General features: G+C 37.4%; 1 long non-coding RNA gene across 1 annotated transcript; it reads right to left on the reverse strand.

Annotated features, from left to right (window-relative positions):
- LOC109235065 lies at positions 1,100-3,213 on the reverse strand. Its single transcript, XR_002069306.1, has 2 exons — positions 2,533-3,213; positions 1,100-1,383 (listed from the first exon to the last, which is right to left on the reverse strand). It is a non-coding gene; the product is annotated as an uncharacterized LOC109235065 (long non-coding RNA).

Genomic DNA, 5,491 nt, shown 5'->3' on the forward strand with positions numbered 1-5,491 from the left:
TATATGTGGATCGGGCTGCGCGCCGCAGCAATATAACGCTTGGGCTGTAGGAGCCCCTCCTGGAGTTTGCACACCCTCAGTGAGTGCAGTCGACTACTTATATGGATCGGGCAGTGCGCCACAGCGATGTACGGATCGTGCTGCACGCCGCATCGGTCATTTTGATTTCGGTTATTGTGAAAGAGTATATGGATTGAGTGCTGAGGATAATTAATAATTAATGAATTGTAAGCTCGAGGAGCGGGTCTACACTTAATAAATACCTGATAAGCTACTCGTTTTACTGATTTAAAGAGATTTCACCTGATTTCTTCATTATCTTGCTTATTTAAGTTGTTTTACTGCTTTGATATAGAACTGCTTAGTGCCTTTACGTGATTTCATGCTGTCAGCCATTATTTATGATTATTACTCATTGGGTTGGAGTACTCATATTACTCCCTGCACCTTGCGTGCAGATCCAGGTGTTCCCGAGGCATAGTGGGAGCTTTTTTGCTGATAATCATCCACCGGAGTCATCGAGGTAGCTACATGGCGTCCGCAGACCCGATTTCTCCCTCTATCTTTTACTTTTCAGTATTCTAGACTATCTCTGTATTAGGCTGTTGAAATCTTTTAATAGAGGCTCTTGACTTGTGACACCGGATAGGTGGGCTATTGTAGAGATATTGTTATGGTTTCACTACAAAAAAAACAGTCAAATTGTGGCGGTTATTTTTACAAATTGCAGCGGTTCTGAACTCCCGCAATTTATTGTTGCAGCGGTTCACAAAACTGCTGCCAAAAAGTTCGCCGCAATCAATTTACTGGAGTTCCGCTGCGACCGCTGCCACAACTGCCGCAATTAATTAGTAGGAGTTATTTTGCGGCAGTTTAACCCCCGTAAATTGATTATTAAATTATAAAAAAATATATATTTTTTTACAAGTTCCGGCAGTCAGAACCCACGCAATTCGTTGAACATATTAATTTATTTTACTACATTTTATACGAATATTGAACTTTGAATATTATCTACTAATAAACCTGTCCACACCATAATCTAACCAAAAAGGATAATATATATCAACACTTATTAGAAATATCAACATATTTAGCATCACAAAAGTATTACTTTCATATATAAATGATGGGGCTACTACAAAAATGCTCAAAGCAGATTTAGCAATGTTTCTAGCTGCATATAGTAGCGTCAAACTAAATTTTAACATAAAACATTCACCCTAGCCATTCTAACATTCGCTCCAATCACATAATTACATTGTCATAATTAATTATCTAATTCAATTACAAAGAACTTCAATTGTTGTCACTTGGATTACTGCCATCAGATGATCTTCTTGCACCCATGGGTGATAGGGATCCACTAGCTGCATCTCTAGGCTGCAAACAAAATAAAACATCAGATGATTTCTTCAGAAGTGCAGTTGTCAAGCAAAACGAACGAGATTGCAGGACATTCATTTTGCGACATGTTTACTGCTCAAGCTCGCATATAGTTGTGGCGGTACATGTCCAAGATTTTTTTAGGACGAAAGCATGCAGGATTCAACATGGACTATAGAGAAATATAAAGGCAGCAGGGGCATTGCAGCAAAACAAGTGAGGTTGAATCCAGTGGACAGTGCATTTCACTTACTATTAGTCATCACCCCTGACCCCTGCGTCGTCGATGAGTTGAGAAATATGGATAAGATACATTATTTGGACATGTTCAACCAACTAATGGATGCACAATGTCCCTAGCTAGGAATGCCAGCAGCACAGAAATGTATGCTTGTGTAAAACATATTTGAAATTTCTTTCAACAGGACACTTCTTAGTTGGTCGGTTTCCTAACAAGTAGGAAAGAGACTAAACGTGAACAATTGTATAAAGATGATGGAGAGTGAAGTTTCATTCTCTAGCAACCAAAACAGTATTTGCAACTAGTGAACATTCAACAATTTTTACTTCTTTACAGTATATGCAACCAAAACAGTATTTGCAACCAAACAGTTTTTACTCAGTGTAGAGAAAATATTCATCACAACAGCTGCAACCAATTGGTTGAGGGAACAGTAAATGAATCCAAATACAAAAAAATTGATAGTTCAATAACCTATAAGATACTTCTTTACAGCCTTTAGGATATTCTTCAACATAATGTATGCATTGTCATCGAGAAAGGTGAAATACAGGAATAGCAATAATCTTGATGAATGTTTAGGTTAGCTCAGGAAACCAGATAAAAGGAAGGCACATAAGCACAGAACTAGAGAAAATGTGGTTTACTGTCATAAAAGGATGTGATAGCTCAATTTCAAGCATAAAAACTAATCATTAAAACAAAGTATATCTAAACTGACTCGGGAGCTTGAACTTTATGTTGTTTATACTTAGAATGAAGTTCCGGACACCTTGAAATTGCAAGGCAATTTACTCCAATAATGTTTCAGTCTAGAACAAAATAAAGATCTAATCTCTTGCGAGCTTAACTAAATAGTGCACTAACATTAGTAATAGAATAGTAGTAATCGCAAGTTTATTTACCGTTGTAGGAGGAGAAGCAAAGAACCCCGCAAATTGTTCTATCTCTTATAGCTCCATTATTAAATGCAAACTCTATAAATTAATTCAAACCAAGTAAATATTCTGGTGTGTGCCTCGGCATTCTAATCCAAGACTTATCCATTGAAAAAATAGATTAGTGTGAAACAATATCACCTACAAAATTTTCAAAGCTATAAGATTAGAGACATATTTAACACTTTATAAGACAACAAAAAGTAAAGGTAACCAACAAAAGTAATTAACAGAAGAAGTTGTGATATTATCCAGATGTATACATATCAAAATAAATAGTAAAGGAAGATATTTTACAACTAAATAAATAACAATGAAAAGAAGAAAAGAAAAATAAAAGAGAACTTTGACGGGGCCGGGCATGTCAATGCAGGGCAAGGGCCGCTAGGCAGGAAAAGTAGAGAAGATTGATCCTTCTGTTTTCCTTGTGTATGCAGAAGTAAAAATGCAGCAACAAGCAAAGTCTTTGAATTTTCTAGTTTCCTGGTATCATTTTTTCTTTCAAGAAGCAACTCAACTAGGACAGAATACAAATATTATCAAAGAACATGTAGATAGGTACTCTTGGACTACTTTAACATGTTCAGTTTCTACCATAAACTTTGCCAGAGAGACAAATTTTCATATTAGGATGACAGTCCAGTGATCAATCACACAAAGCAACAGATCAAGCTAGACAAAGATACTCTACAACTATAAGCGCACTAATACGATGGATAGGAAAATTGCTTACCTAGCTGGCAGTAGTATTATGATAGTGTCTAGTCATAAAAGTCACGTTCCGACAAAACCGGATGTAAAATAATCAAACACGATCGTGGCGTGGATCTCAGTGGCTTTTATAATTCCAAAAATTGTTCGAAACCGCTTTAGTTTCCTACCAATTTCAATTTTTCACCTACCAAAATCGCGCTTCTACTATTCTTAGCCTCTGTACATATATAGGGACTGAGTCATAGATCATCAACTCAACCACACATCCACAATTCTCTACAGTACAAGAAAACGAAAATGGCGAGTCTTAAAGTTCCAACTTCAGTACCAGAACCTTATGAAGATGCTGAGCAACTCAAAAAAAGCTTTTGCTGGTTTTTCTTTCTTTCTTTCTTTCTTTCTTTCTTTCTGTTAATCGTTTTGTCTCAGTTTGAATATATTCAGATCCCTATTGTTGTATGTGTCATTGGAATTTTAATCTTAGAACATGATCGTGGAAATTTTACTCATTTGCATTTGCTCTTTTTTTGATTGATCACTGAAACTCAGTTCTGACTTTGAGGTTGACATTACTTTTTTGATAACCATGAAGTTCACTTTTACTTTTCCTTAAAATAGGAGTGCCAAACAGGCTGGCAAGGAAAGCTTCTATTAATTAGGGGACGAGCTATTTTGATTAAACATGTTATTCAATCTCAACCATTAGATTTATTAGCTGCTATGGAACCACCTAAAATCATATTCAAGCAAATCGAAAAAGGTACTTTGCTAAATTTTTTTGAGGTTATGCTGATGGTAAACAAAGGTATCATTGGAGCTCTTAGTGCAACATGTGTTATTCTGTTGTCTTCTCTAAGCAAAAATTAGGCATACCAGTGCAGTAATTAAAGAAATAATGGAGAAAAAGCTAACCAAAACTGAAAAATACAGCGGCAAATCAATTTATTTTACTGAAAAACACAACGACAGAACATGAAAGAAGCGACAAAGTAGTAATGTGTTCTTAAAGTACAATTGAGGCAATAAAGCAGATTGCATGCCAGAAAATTCTAGGTTTATTGAGAAATCAAGCTAATAAATTGCATATAATCAACATAGAAACCCCAAATCAACAAAAAAACTCCAAATAAATAGAGAAACCTCAAATCCAACAGAGAATACCCAAAACAACACAAAAATAAACTGAAAGACAAAATACAAATACCTGGTTACACAAAATCGAAATTGGAGAAGATGAAAGACAAATTGCAAAGGAACTAAAGAACACCGTGGATTTTCTAGCCAAAAATCCACACTAGAACTGAAGAACACTGGTAATTTGGTGAGAAGGCATCGATTCACAGTCCACTTTGGTGAGAGAGAGAGAGAGAGAGAGAGAGAGAGAGAGAGTCAATCGCTTAGCGGAGAAAAAAATGTTTGATACAATTTGCGGAGACTGTAGAGAGAGAGTGAGAGAGACGCGCAAAAGGTTTAGGTTTTGGCGGAAAAAAAAAATGAGGGAAAATAAAAATATAGTGGGAAAAATTAAAGCTTGGCGCTCTTTTGCTTTTAGTGTATTAGGAGATCCCCAAATTACAATTAATTGCGTCAGTTATACATAAAGTCCCACAATTTGATACAATTTGCGGCAGTTGCCAGCGACCGCCGCTAATTAACTGCTGCAATTTGACTGTTTTTTTGTAGTGTTTCTGCACATTTTATCTACTGTTTCAGACTTCTGTTTATGCTGAATTGGTATCTAAACTCTGTTAATTGGTAATGAATTCTAATAAAGTGGGGTTGTGAGCGTTAATTGGTCGGGCTTGCCTAGCATTGTGTTGGGTGCCATTACGATCGGGGTTGGGGTCGTGACAAGTTGGTATCAGAGCCTAGGTTACATAGGTCTCGCGAGTCATGAGCCGGTTTAGTAGAGTCTCGCGGATCGGTACAGAGACGTCTGTATTTATCCTCTAGAGGCTGCAGAACCTTTAGGAAAACTTCATATTCTTGAAATTCTTGTCGTGCGACTTTGTTGATCCGAGAACTAAACTTCTGTTATTCTATTCTCTCGCAGATGGCGAGGACTCGCGCTATCGGACAAGGTGGACGACCACCAGTGCCACCCACTGAGGCCACCAGGGGCCGTGGACGCGGTCCTGGACGTGGCAGAGGCAGAGAAGTGAGGGCAACACCTGTTGATCCACCAGTTGCCCCAGCTCCGGATCAGGCTCCA

This window comes from Nicotiana attenuata, chromosome 11, assembly GCF_001879085.1.
Source record: "Nicotiana attenuata strain UT chromosome 11, NIATTr2, whole genome shotgun sequence".
Taxonomy (NCBI): Eukaryota; Viridiplantae; Streptophyta; class Magnoliopsida; order Solanales; family Solanaceae; genus Nicotiana; species Nicotiana attenuata.